This window comes from Diabrotica virgifera, chromosome 5, assembly GCF_917563875.1.
Source record: "Diabrotica virgifera virgifera chromosome 5, PGI_DIABVI_V3a".
Lineage (NCBI taxonomy): Eukaryota > Metazoa > Arthropoda > Insecta > Coleoptera > Chrysomelidae > Diabrotica > Diabrotica virgifera.
Window position 1 is genome coordinate 213,817,699 of NC_065447.1, and position 18,268 is coordinate 213,835,966.

The 18,268-nt window shown below is 34.2% G+C and overlaps 1 protein-coding gene across 4 annotated transcripts in view; it reads right to left on the minus strand.

The window, feature by feature from the left end:
- LOC126885280 (E3 ubiquitin-protein ligase RNF216-like) overlaps positions 1 to 18,067 on the minus strand; it is a 93,851-nt gene extending 75,784 nt beyond the window's left edge. For 3 of the 4 annotated variants that reach the window (XM_050651779.1, XM_050651775.1, XM_050651778.1), the window contains exon 1: positions 17,352 to 17,706. The gene's annotated coding sequence lies outside the window, so the exon portion shown is untranslated. Of the gene's footprint in view, positions 1 to 17,351; positions 17,707 to 17,894 lie in introns of those variants that run through there. The other variant, XM_050651777.1, reaches the window with a different exon arrangement.
- Between the last annotated feature and the right edge of the window lie 201 nt (positions 18,068 to 18,268).

The window sequence follows — 18,268 nt, forward strand, 5'->3', positions numbered from 1 at the left end:
GGCATCTCTTGAGGTAAAATATTCCGGAAGTAAAATGAACCTCCGTTCGGATCTCCGGCTGAGGACTATCTCAGGGGGAACACCATTACAGGTTAGAACAATCAGGATAGGGTCTTGGAATCTTGGTAGTCTTACAGGTAAGAGTCTGGAGTTAGTGGGTGCGCTCAAACGAAGAAGAGTTCAAATTGGTTGTATTCAAGAAACTAGGTGGAAAGGACAAAGGGCGAAAGAACTAGGTGAAGGATACAAAATTGTGGTATGTAGGGAGTAGTAAAAATAGAAATGGAGTTGCTATAATTGCTGATAGTGAAATGAAAGATAACGTAGTAGAAATTGTAAGAACGAGTGATAGAATGATGTCAGTGAAATTTGTAATTGATAAAGAGGTATTGAATGTTGTGTGTGTATGCTCCTCAAACAGGTCTGGGTGAGAATGAAAGAAGAGCTTTCTATGACCAATTAGGAGACGTACTGAGTGATATTCCAGCACAGGAGAAAGTTATAATAGGAGGTGATTTCAATGCACATGTGACACAATGCACAATGCACAAGCCAAGACAGGATGTGAAACAATACATGGGGGATTAGGCTTTGGAACTAGAAATGAAGCTGGAGATGACATGCTTGAATTAGCAACAGCATTGGATATGGCGATTGTTAACACATTCTTTAAAAAGAGAGAAACTCAACTTATTACCTACAAAAGTGGACAACATCAATCCCAAATAGACTACTTCATGATAAGGAAAGAACACATACGTGAATGCAAGGACTGCAAGGTAATAGTTAGTGAGACAGTAAGCCAACAACATAAGCTGCTTGTTCTGGACATCGAAGTAAAAAGCGAAACTAATCAAAAATATCGAAGAGGACCACAAAAAATCAAGTGGTGGATGCTAAAAGATGAGAAAGAAGGTCTATTCAGGGAAAGAATAGTAGAAAAAATATGTTGGAACATGAAAGGAAGCTCTACCACAATTTGGAGAAAAATGGCCAATATTATTAGACAAACGGCTATTGAAATACTTGGGAAAGCGTCAGGAAAGAAGTTTGAGGATAAAGAGACTTGATGGTGGTCAAATGAAGTACAAGGAAAAATAAAAGAGAAGGGAAAATTATATAAAAAGTGGCAAGAAACCAGATCGGACATAGATCTTCAAAACTATATGGTCGCCAAAAAGGAAGCGAAAGTAGCAGTAGCAAAAGCTAAAGCAGAAGCGTATTCAAACCTATACGATCAACTTGATCGGAAGGCGAAGCAAAGATATATAAAATAGTCAAACAGAGAGCAAAGAAAGCAAGAGATTTTAATCAGATTAGATATATCCGAGATGAAAATAATAAAACACTTATTCACGAAAAGGATCTCAAAAAGAGATGGAGAAAGTATTTTGACAGTTTATTAAATGAAGAATTTAACAGACAGCCTGTGGAGTTAACGGAGACAGTAACAACAATGGTTACCAGAATAACAAACGAGGAAGTGGCTCAAGCCCTTCAAAAAATAAAGAAAGGAAAAGCAGTCGGACCAGATGATATTCCTGGGGAAGTATGGAGAGCATTGGGAGAGACAGGAATAAGTTGGCTAGCAGGTCTATTTAATAGAATTATGGAAGTTGGACAAATGCCAGACGAATGGAGAAGCAGTATATTAGTACCTGTCAACAAAAACAAGTGAGACATACAACAATGTATAAACTACAGGGCTATAAAACTACTTAGCCACACCATGAAAATATATATATATAACCGAAATATCCGATAATCAATTTGGCTTTATGCAGGGCAGATCAACAACAGATGCAATTTTCATTGTAAGGCAACTGATGGAAAAATACAGGAATAAAGAGACCAACGCTCATATGGTATTCATTGATCTTGAGAAAGCATATGATACAGTTCCTCGAGAGATTCTGTGGTGGGCACTCAATAAGAAAGCAGTCCCTGGCGAATATGTAAAGATTGTGAAAGATATGTATGAGGGAGTAACGACTAGTGTTAGGACAGGTGTGGGACAGACTGATAAATTTCAGGTAAAAGTAGGATTGCACCAAGGCTCGGTGCTTAGTGCTTATTTATTCTCATTACTTTGGACCAGATAACAGCTAAACTACAGGGTAGCATTCCATGGTGCCTAATGTATGCTGATGATGTAGTGTTAATAGAAAATAGTGAAAGAGACTTAGAACAAAAACTGGAACAGTGGAGACAAGCTCTGGAGGAAAAAGGTTTAAAACTTAAAAGGACAATAACAGAGTATTTGGAATGTTCATTTAAAGATGGAGTTACTACAAATAAAATGGTATCTTTGGATTGTGAAATGATTGTGAAAAGCAATAGTTTTAAGTACCTAGGATCGGTATTACAGAGTAATGGAGAAATAGATGGAGATGCATGCAGTATAATTAGGGCTGGATGGATGAAGTGGAAAGAAGCGAGTGGTGTGTTGTGTGACAGAAAAATTTCAATGAAGCTGAAGGGAAAATTCTATCAAACAGCCATAAGACCGGCTATGATGTACAGAACTGAATGTTAGGCAGTAAAAAAGAAAGAGGAACAACGAATGCATGTGGCGGAAATGAGAATACTTAGATGGATGAGTGGAGTGACAAAGAAGGATAAAATTATAAATGAGTATATTAGGGGAAGTCTACGTGTGGCACCAATTGATGCCAAAATGAGAGAGCGTAGGTTAAGATGGTTTGGTTATGTTCAACGTCGAGACGTTAATCACCCAATACGAAGAATAGCTGAAGTGCAGATTCCTGGAAGCAGTAGGAGAGGAAGACCAAAGAAGACCTGGGGGAGACGATAAGGCAGGACATGTTGGTAAAGGGGATTAACATTGATATGACCCAAGATAGAATTGTGTGGAGAAATGCAATTAGGGAAGCCGACCCCGCATAGGGATAAGGCAAAGAGAATGATGTTTGACTTCAGTTAAAACATCCTGGGTTAACTGATAATAGTATTGAAGGCCCGGTTTCAGGTAAAATTTAAATATGTTTCACTTCCATATTTTAGGTAAAAAATTTGTGGATTCTTTGCTTTATTATAGGAGTACCGTCTAGTCAGTGTTAATTGTCAAAAGACCAACTCTGTCTACCTCCTTCGCTTATCGCTCCGGACCGGTCTTAACAATGGGCCAAGTCAGATAAATTTAATAATATTTACGACCGCACTAATTGTAGTCAACAGTGGGAATTGTAGTCATCAGTGGGAAGACCATGAAAACGATGGAACGACAACTTACTAGAGGCACATTGAAAAAACAGACAGAGTCATGTCTATACAAAAAGGAGAAGAAGAAGTCATCGACAATCTCATACACAACACATACAAGAACCCTCGACCATGTACCCACAAAAATTAAAAAAATTAATTTACACAATCACATCATGATACAGACTACATAAACAAATTAATACAAAATAAATAACACACAAAAACAGTTAGAATTTCATTAGAATTGCAGAGTTGAAATTTTCTCCTTTTGAAATTGGCTTAATACCTTTGAAATACAATTTCTGGATTTAAAAAACAAGGAGGTATGGCGCTCTAAATTCGATTGTGTTCTTTCTCTTTTCGGTTCTACATATCATCATCATTCTCTTTGCCTTATCCCTATGCGGGGTCGGCTTCTCTAATTGCATTTCTTCACACAATTCTATCTTGGGTCATATCAATGTTAATCCCCTTTACCAACATGTCCTGCCTTATCGTCTCCCCCAGGTCTTCTTTGGTCTTCCTCTCTTCTATTCTTCGTATTGGGTGATTAACGTCTCGACGTTGAACATGACCAAACCATCGTAACCTATGCTCTCTCATTTTGGCATCAATAGGGAACTTGCATAAAATTTTAAATTCGAAAAAAATGGTATAAATCACAACAGAACATAATTTAGAACCTGTATCAAAAATAAAAAAGTTTTGTTTGTCTTTCGTTTGGCCTCTAAAGACGACTAAAAATTCAACTTATACCAGCCACCCCAAAACGCGTCGTGACGTCACTGGGTTGTATGTTTACATTCTACACCAATTGTATATATAATAATTTTGAATTAGACATTATAAACGTCAGTAGAAAATACAGTTATGTGACGTTACAAATGATTTTGATCGTTTGAAATATTCACAGAAAATTTGTACTTTTACAAAATGGTTTTATTTTCAATAGTAAACCTTCTTTCCTTTCCTTCAAAAACTGTATCAAACTGCAATCTCAACAAACTGGTATATTTTATTAGTGACATACGATAAACGTCATGAGAATATAAATATTTTTCCTTTATTCCCCGACGACGATCTGGCTAAATACCCAAGTAGGTGGAGGCCAATAAACTAAAGAAGAAGAAGAAGAATATACGTAAATATAACCATAAACAGAACCACATAGTCAAACTCTGTGACGTCACGGGTCGCTTGAACTATTTTAAGATGAAGAAGACTTTAAATTTGTACTTCTAAGTTATTATGAGTTTTTGAAGCGAGAAATTTTGGAAATCTCATTTTTATACAAAACTGAACATTATTATGTAATAAAAAAATGTGCAAGTTCCCTATTGATGCCACACCTAGACTTCCCTTAATATACTCATTTCTAATTTTATCCTTCTTTGTCACTCCACTCATCCATCTAAGCATTCTCATTTCCGCCACATGCATTTGTTATTCAAAAACAATAAATGCTGTATAAAAGGTATATTTAAAAAACCCTCAAAAGGGCCACATCAATTCACATAACTAGTTTTCGACTGGTTTACCAGTCATCATCAGTGCTTACGTGCAATGTACATGTTAGCCACCAAAATGCTATTTTACAAAAATATGTGGGTCAAAGCCCATTTCAAGTAGTCCGTTAAGGAAACATAAGTATAAAAAGCTACCTTAAGCCTTGATGTTTAAAATATAATTTAATTTGCCCTAGGTAACATCTGAAATTTGGGTGTGACTTGTTCACATGTTGGAAGTTTGACGGCAAGTGACTTCCGTTTGACTTGCCGTCAAACTTCCAACATGTGAACAAGTCACACCCAAATTTCAGATATTACCTAGGGCAAATTAAATTATATTTTAAACATCAAGGCTTAAGGTAGCTTTTTAAACTTATGTGTCCTTAACGGACTACTTGAAATGGGCTTTGACCCACATATTTTTGTAAAATAGCATTTTGGTGGCTAACATGTACATTGCACGTAAGCACTGATGATGACTGGTAAACCAGTCGAAAACTAGTTATGTGAATTGATGTGGCCCTTTTGAGGGTTTTTTAAATATACCTTTTATACAGCATTTATTGTTTTTGTATCACATGGTATACAGCCAACTACAGGAAAACTTTTTTCCTTGTGGACATTTGTTATTCCTCTTTCTTTTTCACTGCCCAACATTCAGTTCTGTACATTATAGCCGGTCGTATTGCTGTTTATAGAATACTCCCTTCAGCTTCATTGGAATTTTTCTGTCACACAACACACCACTCGCTTCTTTCCACTTCATCTATCCAGCCCTAATTCTACTGCATGCATCTCCATCTATTTCTCCATTACTCTGTAACACCGATCCTAGGTACTTAAAACTATTGCTTTTCACAATCATTTCACCATCCAAAGATACCATTTTATTTGTATTAACTCCATCTTTAAATGAACATTGCAAATACTCTGTTTTTGTCCTACTAAGTTTTAAACCTTTTTCCTTCAGTGCTTGTCTCCACTGTTCCAGTTTTTGTTTTAAGTCTCTTTCACTATTTCCTATTAACACTACATTATCAGCATACATTAGGCGCCATGGAATGCTACCCTGTAGTTTCGCTGTTATCTGGTCCAAAACCAATGAGAATAAATAAGGACTAAGCAACGAGCCTTGGTGCAATCCTACTTTCACCTGAAATTTATCAATCTCTCCCACACATATCCTAACACTAGTCGTTACTCCCTCATACATATATCTCACAATCTTTACATAATCGCCAGGGACTCCTTTCTTATTGAGTGCCCACCACAGAATCTCTCGAGGAACTCTATCATATGCTTTCTCAAGATCAATGAATACCATATGAGCGTTGGTCTCTTTATTCCTGTATTTTTCCATCAGTTTGATGGAATGCAATGATGCAATGAAAATTGCATCTGTTGTTGATCTGCCCTGCATAAAGCCAAATTGATTATCGGATATTTCGGTTTCTTCACGTATCCGTCTATCAATTACTCTCTCCCATATTTTCATGGTGTGGCTAAGTAGTTTTATAGCCCTGTAGTTTGTACATTGTTGTATGTCTCCCTTGTTTTTGTAGACAGGTACTAATATACTGCTTCTCCATTCGTCTGGCATTTGTCCAACTTCCATAATTCTATTAAATAGACCTGCTAGCCAACTTATTATTCCTGTCTCTCCCAATGCTCTCCATACTTCAACAGGAATATCATCTGGTCCGACTGCTTTTCCTTTCTTTATTTTTAGGTTCGGTTCTACATATCAACATTAAAAAAATGGATTTTGCGCCAAAAATTTTATAAAAAATACAGTGTTGTAAGAAATAAAACCTTACAAAACGAAAGAAAATAGAAGTTTCTACGATGATTAGAAACGAAAATATCGCCAAAAAAACGAAAAAAACACGTTTTAATTTTTTGAGAGGTTATGGAGCGGTTTAAAAAAATTTTTGTCGAATACTTTTTGATGTAGAAAATATGTTTTTTTTTTATTTTTGGAATATCGCTGGGAGCATTTTTCACTATCTTTACCGACTAGAGACTAGACCCTTTAGTTTTATTTAGTGTAATAAAAGTTTGCTGAACAAGCAGATTTGGCTCCCATTTTTTTTTTAAATTGTTGTAATGTTCATATTTGGCTCTTTGGCTAAAAAGTTTGCCGACCACTGCCCTAGGGTAATATCACCTTCAAACAATTTTATCAACCACACATTACTGTGGCCTATAAGATATAGGCTAAGTATGTCACTTTTTAAAAAGAAATATATATCCTAAAAAACTAGGATATAAAATCTTTCCAGATTTTTTTTAGAATAATCTTTTTTGGGAACAAGTCCCGGAGTGGAAATTGAAGCATCAAACATTAATTAATTAAAGATGTAATTTTCATTGCCACAATTATTATGGCTCAATCCCATATACACATAATACTTAAATTAACTAATTTTGGAGTCAAAAATATCCCTTTGTCTTGGCAGGCTATTAGCACTCCGGACCAATTGTGTAGTCAGTTCATCGATACCATAATTAGTGTGGTAAAATGGCACTGAAAAGATTTCTGATTGTCTGTTGCTTCTACTAGGAACTTTAAGACTAACAAGTGATAACAATTGAGGACAATCTATAATAGCATTAATGACTTTGTGTACGAAACATAAATCTAACACAATCTCCTCCTTGACTCAAGTGTTAATAAATCAAGGATATCTCTTAATAATAACAGTAATTAAACTCAAAGGAGTGTTGATATAAGATCTTCTTCTTCTTTAGGTGCCATGTCTGTATTCAGACACTGGCGGCCATCATGTTTACAATTTCCTGAAATCTTTCTATATTATCACCTGCCATGTCAAATGATCCTTCTACTGTGAAACCACACCATTGTCTAATATTACATATTTATGAAAGTTTTTTTCAACCAATCCATCTCTTTCTTTCCACTTTATCTTGTGATTTTCCTTTTCCTTGAGATGAAGTAGAAGAAATAGACCAAGATGTAATGTAATGTTTATTGAGATGAAGATTTAAGATGAAGTAAATGGTATTTAGGTCCTCTAATAAAATTATATAGCCGAAGTATTCTGTTCTTCTCCTCTTTATGATGTTTATGATCAGACATTCTGAATTCATCATTTTGAGAAAATAATCTTCTTTGGAAGGGTGTGAAACCCACTATATTTTTAGAATCCGTTGATAACATCACAATTCAAATACTTTTTATTTGCTAAGTAGTGTGGTTTTTAATATGCATGTCTGAAAACCATATTAATAGGATAGACTACACATAACATTTCAGGACTTTCTTATGAACATACATTGACAGGTTTATGTTAGATAAATATTGTTTCCAGGTCATAAAAGCAATATAGACAAGGTGAAAACGGCGGGTCCGTTGGGAAAAATATTCCCATGAGATGTTTTTGTATACCTAATCACATTCGTGAGACATCCCAGAATAAGGTTCAAGAAGTCGCCCACGTGAAAAGTGGTTCAATTTTTTTTTAATCAAATTGCAAAAATCAATATTTTTGGATCGGACAAATTTTTTTTAGGTTCTTTGGACCATTCTGGACAAAAAAGGTCTCTTATAATTTTTCTCTAAAGTTGATCTTTTTCGAGTTATAAGCAATTTAAAATTTGAAAAACGCTTAAATCGCCCTTTTTAAAACTTAATAACTCGGTTAAAAATTATTATTATGAAAGTTAGAAAGTGACTAAATCAAAATTTAAAGCCTCCGCTACATGATCCTGACGAAATCTGTGTTTTATTACTAAGTTGTTATTTTTAATTAATAACAATGGGCGGTTAGATTGTATTGACGCGGCTGTAAATGTGAGTGCAAGTAAGATGCACAATTGGACTGCCGGAATGGCATCTCTCTCGCACTCAGTATTTAGGGCCGCCTGACACGTGCATGGCGCTCATTATTATTACTTAAAAATAACAACTTAGTAATACAATAATGACAAAAATTTCTTCAGGATCTTGTAGGGGGGGCATTAAACTTTGATTTAGTCACTTTCTGACATTCATAATAATAACTTTTTTCTACGACCGTTTAGTAATGTGCTCATTATTCGCTATTTTTAAATAGATAATAACACCTATTACTTTACCCGTGAGTAATAGTTCATTACTCACGGGCTGAAGTTACTCACGGGTCATTACTCACGGGCTGAAGTTAGGTTCAAGTGGCGAATATCACTTTTAATATTAGTCTTATATAAACTGCAAATAAAATTACTTACAATAAAATTACTTGTTTATTTAACAAAATAATTATTGTAATTATTTATATCAATAATTAACTTCGACAATTTTTTAAAGGATTTTTAACTGTAACAATGCGTCCGTATATTTTTTACTTTTATACTTTGTTTACTATTATGAATTTTGACGTTTACCATTCTCAATGACAGTGACGTTAGCGTATTTGCTGTGTTTATTGGAATTTAAAACTTATATTGTGTTTATTTTTTAAAGTTATCTTCTGATATATATTTTAAGTATAATATATTATTTATATAGTAATATTCTTATATTATATATAGTTAAATATAAATGTGCATTATAACTTTTTAAATACGTCCACCGACAATAGCCATTTCCTGTTTATTACAGTGACAGGAGGTACAAATTTATACTCGTAATTTTTCGGAAATGAATATAACATGAATTGACTATTTATTTCTTGTTGTGTCTTTTACAATAGGTACATATAAAGACAGCATTGCTAATTAATAGTAAGCAACCAATTAGGTATTCAGCCGTGTAGTACTGGTAAACAAAATTTATTTTTTAAATTATAATTTTAATCTCGAATAGTTAATAATTATATTTATTTACTAATTAAAATAAAGAAGGTCGTAGAAAAAGTATAGTATTCTACTTGCATGTAATGGCTATTACTCACTCTGATGAATTACGACACTCGCCTACGGCTCGTGTCGCAAACTTCATCATCGTGAGTAATAGCCATCATTACATGCTCGTTGAATAATATACTATTAACCGAGTTATTAAGCCTTGAAAATCGACATTTTTCGTTTTTTTCAATTTTAAATTGCTTATAACTCGAAAATGATCAACTTTAGAGAAAACTTATAACAGACCTTTTTTATCCAGAATGGTCCAAAAAACCTACAAAAAAATTGTCCGCGCCAAAAATATTGATTTTTGCAATTTGAATAAAAAAAATTGTTAAAAAAAATTTGGACCACTTTTCACGTGGGCGACTTCTTGAACCTTATTCTGGGATGTCTCACGAATGTGATCATGCAAAAAAATCTCATGGAAATATTTTTCCCAACGAACCCGCCGTTTTCGCCTTGTCTAATATGTTCCAGGTCATAAAAGCAATAAAATCACAACATTGCTAAACGCAAAATGTGAGATAAAGGAAATAACCAAGCTAAACAAAAGAATGTGTAAAGTGGAATTATGTTCATCCAAAGATAAGGCAGAAATAATGAAAAACAAGAAATTGCTAAGACATATTAAAGAAACAAAGATTTTTATAGATGATGACTACACAACCCAAGAAAGGGACGTACAAAGACAATTAAGAGAAGTTGCAAAACAACAAAGAGCACAAGGAAAATTCGTCAAAGTCAGATATCAAAAGATCATTGTAAATGATGAAATATGGAAATGGGATAAGGTAACCTGCTCGATTAAAAAGGAAAGCAATGATACAAATTCAAAAAACTAATGATAAAAAAGGTACCTGATAAGAAGACAAATTTGGCAACGAAAAAATGTAGAAAACGAAAATAAGAAAATTAATGAAAAAACATCAGTTATATGGAAAATAGCAGCATGGAATGTCAGAGGAATAAGTGGTAAAGAATTGGAATTAATAGAAAATCTTTGTAACACTGATTACAGTGCAGTAGCCATCGCAGAGACAAAGAAAGGCACCGGTACTCAAATAATAGGAGATGGTAATATGCTAATTTTTGGAGGAGTAAAGGAAACGGAATGGGCTTGTGCAGGAGTAGCTTGTTTGATACCCAAAAACAAAATAAAAATGATAAGAAATTGGGAGTTTATTAATGAAAGATTGCTGAAGGTATCAATGAGCTGCAATAAAAATGAAGTGGAACATTAATTATAGTATACGCACCAGGCGAAAATGATAATGTCGAAAATAAACATAAATTTTGGGACCAACTGTAACAAGCAATTGAGGATTATGAGGGATCACTTATAATATTGGGCGATTTTAATTCCAGAGTGGGAAATGAAATCAAAAAATGGCAAGGAACTATTGGAAAACATGGAGGAACAACAATAAATACAAATGAGAGAAGATAATTAGAATTCTGCATTGATAACGACCTAATCATCACGAACACTTTCTTCGAACATAAAGAAATACATAAAATAACCAGAGAGGTTCCCCAACGCAATGAAAAATCAATAATAGACTATATCATAGTTTCTCGGGAAACAGGAACTAGAATCAAAGATGTTAGAGTAAAGAGAAGCTTCGAAATAAGTAGTGATCATTATTTACTAGAAGGAAAAATTAAAATAAGTAGAAACGAAGTTGATAAGACTCAGGAACCTACAAGAAACTACAGCGGAAGAATTAGGACATACAAACTAAGGGATATCGAAACCAGGAATATGTATGTAAAAGAAACAGAAAAAGAGTTTGAACAGATTGATAAAAGTGAACATATATAAACAATGTGGAAGTTAAATGGACTAGATTTAAAGAAATACTCTTGACAACGGCAGAAAACGTTTGTGGATTTACAAGAAGAAACAACAATAAAAAACAGACGAGTTGGGTGGAATGCAGATATTAAAAAACAAGTGAAAGAGAAGAAACGTTTATGGAAAATGTATCTACACAACCGAAATCAGTTGGTCTACGATAAATATAAAGACCAAAGAAACAAAGTTAAAACAATGGTTAAACAATAAAAACAAAATGCATGGAAGATTTTGGGAAAAGTATGGAAGAAAATAGAACCCATAATAATAAATTATTTTACCGAGTCCTAAAAAATATGAGAAAGGAACCACACATGAAGCTTCAGCAGGTTAAAGATCGGAATGGGAATATAATAACTGAAGAAGACCACATTATAGAAAGATGGAAAGAATATTTTATGGAACTTTTAAGCAAAGACAAGACAACAGCAGACAGTAAAACAGTAACGTTAAACAATACAACCACAGAAGAACAAGATGTAATTGGGGACAATAAAATACAAATGAATGAAGTGGAAGATGCCTTAACACAACTAAAAATAGGCAAAGCTGCAGGTATAGATGGATTAGATGCCGAGTTGTTGAAATATCTGGAAGAATTGGGCAAAAAGGAATGTTATGAACTGTTAAACCTAACATGGAAAACTAAAAAAATACCGAGTGACTGGAACACGGCTATAATATTGCCTATACACAAAAATGGATATTCGAGAGAATGTGGAAATTACAGAGGCATATCGCTGCTCTGTTCAACATTAAAAGTCTACGGAATTATCCTAGAACGGAAGCTCCGGAATATAGTCGAGCCTAGATTAGCAGATATTCAAAGTGGGTTTAGGCCAGCACATAGCGTCCAGAACCATATCTTCACTCTACAGCAGATCATCGAAAAAGCCATACTAAAAGATGAAACGGTATATTTAGGATTCCTAGATATGAAAAAAGCTTTTAAAATGGTGAGCAGGGAGGGAATATGGCAAAGCTTGACAAATAAGGAAGTGGATATGGAACTGATAACCACAATCCAGAGTTTGTATTGCAATACCATAAATCAGGTAAGAACAGGCAATCTTATTTCCAGCAAATTTACTAATAACGACGGAGTCAGACAAGGAGGGGTATTGAGCCCCCTACTGTTTATCTGTGTAATAGACGAAGTAATTAAAAAATGCTGGCCAAAAACAAAAAAATATACCATAGGATACAGAAACCTACAACAAATAAAAATCGAAGCCTGTGTATTTGCAGATGATATTGTTGTTGTGGCAAGAACTGAAAGAGCTCTGAAGGAGAACATAAGAATCTGGGAGGCAGAATTAAAAAATTACAATCTAATAATTAATATGGAAAAAACAAAATTAATGACAATATTAAAGAAAGATGTTAACTTAAAATATTGAAATCCAAGGCAAAAAAATAGAACAGGTAGATACATTTAAATACCTTGGAATAATTTTAAATAAGAAGGGGACACAAGAAGACGAAATTGGAAATAGGATAAAAGCAGCCACAAAAACATATCATTCGCTGTATAAAAACTTCTTAAATAAAAAAGAAATAACTAAGAAAACCAAAATGATAATATAATTTAAAACAATTTACGTACCTATCACTACATATGGAGCAGAGAATTGGGTATTGAACAACAAACAAGAAAAGAGATTGCAAGCAGCGGAAATGGGGTGTTTAAGAAAAGTCGTGGGAGCTAGGAGAATCGGTAAAAGACGTAGCGAAGATATTAGAAGAGAATTCAAAGTAAAATCATTAAAGGAAAAAATTCATGAAAAGAAATTAAAATGGACTGGGTACTTATTTAGAATGAACGACGGCAGACAGGTTAAAATGACATGGGAAGCGAGGCCGATAGGGAAAACAGGAGAGGCTGACCAAGGAAAACGTGTGATGGAAATATTGCAGAATAGAGGAAAATCGTGGCAGGAAGCCAAAGAATTAGCTAGGGACCAAAAAAAGTGGCGTAAGTTCGCAGAGAATAACGAGTAAAGAAGACACCTCGACACCTTACGGTATAAGACGATCATCGATTATGTATGTAAAAGCAATATGTGATATTTCTATTTTGGTTAGTATCTCTTCATCAGTCACAAATTACATTCAACCAGCTGCCAAGGTATTTAAAATGGTTTACACATCCTATCTCCTCTCCATTAAGAGAAAGCAGACCCATGTTGTCTTTAACATTTTAAGGCCTCTCCAATAACTTGCTTCACTGACTACATTTACTAATGTCTGCAGATCTTATAAATTGTCTAAAAGAACAGCTGTATCGTCAGCTTATTTGATATTGTGGATTACTTCTCCGCCTAGTCTTATTCTCTCTTGTTAGTAAATTATTTGAGTATTTGCACTACACGTAGAAACATTACACAAAGTATTGTTTATTATTTAACATTGTTTATCATTAATTAATATGAAATAGAGTTAAAATAAAATGGATATTTTAAAACCATACTTCCCTATTTTCGTTACCTATTAAGACTATAATCCATTTTATTCAAAAAAACTTCTTTCTATACTATCCATGTTGTTAAATTTTTTTTGTAAAATATTTGTATTATTTTGATTTTTTAATTTTAATCAACCTACTGTAGATACACCACTGTTAACGTCACTTTGTCGTAAAAGGTGGGTTTAAACGAGGTACAAATTTAAAAAATTGGCTCCTAGATACGTAAGCTTGTAAACTATTCAATGATCGTAACTGTACTTACTTTTTAACCCTTAACTACAGATATTCCATTATTACCACGTAACAACAGATCCCCAGTATTTTTTACCAGTCGTTATAAAATAGAGTCAAAATAATAAAGTTAATAATAAAAAACAAAAAAATTATGCGTTATGTGTCTTTCTGGAGTCTATAGATATGGGAAAAATGGTAAAATGAGTGGATGTTAATAATGTAATACAAGATTTTTACAGAGACACATGAACTTGGAAGTGGTGAGGTTACCACGAAATCCGCATTTTGGGAATAGCCACCGGTAAAAAACAATGGATCTCTGTAGTTAAGGGTTAAGAAAATCAATTTTGAATGTTCCTGTAGCCTGTAGCACAGAAATCGATTTTGAAGCTCCTATAGCACAGCGCTATAGCGCGGTTTTGAAATGTCATTTATACCACACCAAACGTGTTAGAACATGCAATGTCTGTGCAGGATGATAGACTGTTAGGAGGTCATCAAGGCACAGTGCATAACTCAATAACAGAAAAAAATGGACATACAATAAGTGTTCTAGGCGTTCAAGAAGTAGTGAGATGGACAAGAGCATGACTACACATATGGGGAGACCACACATAGATTGAATGGACCCTGAACGTATGGTGAAATGGGTGAAGACACAGAAGCCCAACACCAAGCAACCCATAGGAAGACCCAAAAAATGATGGTACGAGAGCTGAAGCTCTGGTTCATAGCAGAGACTGTAACAGAAGTAACAGGACATAGTGCTAATGAAAGAAGAAGAAGAAGAAGGCAATAAGTGTGCTTTAAGCCATAGATATTACACATATGGTCAATCACATGAAATGGAAAAGTAGCAAATAGAAAAAAAAAATTAGCAACACAGTCACTGTACTCAGCTACTGTAAGAGCCACGTGTGACCCACCTAATATCCACCTGCAACCAACTGGTTGGGAACCTCTGCTCTAACATCATTCTACCGTGTAGCATTGTTATTTTCATAATTTCTTCAATACCGACTTAAATACTTGTCAGAATATGCAGCAAGGAAATGTCACACCACAACCCACCACACCGCTAGCATTAGTCAGTTATCATTTTTGATGCTGGACATTTTTTCCCAATTTCACTGGTTTTTTATTTTTTACTTTGATTACTGTGTTAAAATTTGTTATAAATACTAATATAGAACTAATTGGGGGGACAGCCTGTTCGGATTCCGAAAAGTTCAGATTATCCGACAGTTAACTTATAATAACTCAAAGCTTTCGTTATCGTTAATTTTGAGCCGCTGCACCTGTGTCACTCTCTCCCTCTCCCACCCATCTCAGATTAATGTCACTGTTAACGGTCATTGGCAAATCTAAAAAACCAAGAGCTTTGAATAACATAAACGCTTTGCCTGTTTATTATAGGGCCCAAAGGAAATCATGGATGAATAATACACTTTTTAAGGAATGGTTTTAAAAAAAAGTTGTTCCATCCGTTTCAAAATTCAATAAGAAAGTGGGGCTTCCCAAAAGAGCCCTACTTTTCTTAGACAATGCTACATCACATTCTGAAATAAAGGGAGCTTATGTGTTATGAAATTAAAGCTGTTTTTCTACCACCAAATGTGAGCCCGTTATTGCAACCCATGGACCAGGGTGTTCTGCAGTTTATAAAACTGTACTATAGAAAAAATTTGGTACGGACTGTATTGAAAGGTGAGGAGAGTTCATTACTGACAACCTGAAAAAAAAATCACCATAAAAGATGTCATTTAGTTGGTGGCTGAGGCCTGGGACAACTGCTCTGAGACTTTAATTAGAAAATCATGGAAGAAGTTGTGGCCAGATTTATAATTTGAAGAAGGTTCATTTTTCCAATCTCCATTATTAGATAATCTCGTAGAAGTCATACAACAACTTGCAGGATGTGAAAACAAAGAAGAAAGTGCAATTACAGAATGGATTAACGCTGGTGACAATTGGTGACCAAGAATTTACAGATGAAGACATTGTATTGGTTCAACCTAAGGAAACCCTAATGAAAATGAAGAAAGGGTGAAAGAAGTTTTTAGCCAGATCGAGTGACACACGCAGATGCTACTAAAGCTCTGGATGTGTCTCTACGTCACGTGAAGCAGAACACTGCTGCATCACTGGTCGATGTAATGTTCATGCGTAAATAGTTCAACATCGCTGCGTCAAGTCGCTACATCTCCATTCATCAGAAGAAAGTGACCGTCTTCTTTAAGAATGTGCTTTAGGGCTGCAAACAATCTCGTAAGAGTGAGGGCAAGGTTTTTTGACTTAAGTTGACTACAAGAGAACCGTCTGATGTCTACTACTACGTATAAAAAACATATTCATTTAAGACACTTTAAATGCCAAAGTCCTATTAATCCTACATTGTTCATTTCTGTAGGTTTACTCTGTATGATAAACATCTTTTTAAGTTTTTGTCTTTAATTTTTTAATTTTTATCACTTTCTGTTGGTTCGGATTTGCCGAACGTTCGGATTAGCTGGGTTCTACTGTATGTGTAGTTATGAAGAAGAGTTGATTGAAAAGAGCTGAAGGTGAGGTTGCTAAGATTGTGGGAAGAGGTACAAAGCGATGAAGATGAGCTTATTTCTGATTCCAAAAAGTGCTTGAGAAACCAGACTGCAGATTATAATGACCCTTTGTCTAAACATCAGGAAATGCAAGGTAGATGTGTGGTGTGTTGGAGAACAAGAGGCAGAAAAGTCGCTACATGTGTTACGATTGCAATCATTTTTGTTTGTTTCCAATGCCCCACCACACCACTACACAAAAACAAAAACTGTGAAGCAGATGAGGGAATTAACTTATAAAGGAAAGGTTCTGTTGTTTTGAATACAGGGAGATCCTTTTTCTACTGTTAGTGTGTTACTAATTTTTGGACCACCCAGGTTGAGCGTACTTAGGAAATAAATTTAATGAAAAAGAACTGAAATCATATAGCAAGGGAATAGCAAATACATATTGCGGTTTAAACAGAGTACAAGAGGTTGTAAAGATAGATGTACAACAGATTAAAAACATATTATTTTCACCTTATGGCATATATACAAATATATTTTTAACTTCCAATATTTAATCATATCATAACTGATAAAAGTGAGATAATAATATTTTGGATCTAAATAAATAAAATAATCATTGGAATTATAATAATAATAGAATAACTAATTGGTGAACTTACCTATTATATTTAAGATCCTAATTGATCCACACCTACTTATTTTTAATACAATGGCAATGGATTTAAGAAAAAAATTAATACAGGTTTGGTAGGGCAACTTTATGTAGGTCAGCCAGTATGGGAACTACCGAGATCTGCTGAGAGATAATTTATTAAAGAAATCACATCATCACTATGGAAACCCCATGTAGTACATTGATTCACGAAAATCTAAATTGTAATTATACCTAATCATCAATGTAATCACTTTCCGGCTGAGGAACATAAATATTGACGGTCGATTAATATTACTTGAAATTCCTATCAAAAATAAACAATGAAATGAATGAACAATTGATTTCCTTGTCTAAATCCTAATCTAATCATGTTATCCTCGTCTGGGATCGGGATCTTATTTGACAGAAGGAAATGACAGTTGACATGGCGGTAATATTAGTAAAATTGTATGGTTCTGTAAGGAGAGATACTTCAAAATGGAATTAAACCGCAATTAACTATAATAAAAACTATAATAAAATTACAAAAAAATTGTATATGTCTTACCTTATACCCTTATTGATCGTATTTTAACCATAGTAAGTAAATGCTCGTGTTCGTTGTTCGTTAACTTTGTTCAATGTTTTGAAATTTTAAAAATGGCACCTACAGTGTTGCCAGTATCAGAATAATGTTCTAATGCACTCCTTCATAGTATGTAAAAACTTTTGCCTGACTGGTAGTAAAAAATAAATCATAGTACAAAAATGAAATTATACTGAATGCAGAAATAGGACCTGCATTCATAGTGTGTTCAAACACACATTTTATAATTACTACTTACTATTCATGAATAATTACTATAAGCATGTGATACTAAAATTGTAAAAGATAAGGATTTTTTCATAAAAGCCATTGTTTGATCAAAGGACAACTATAAT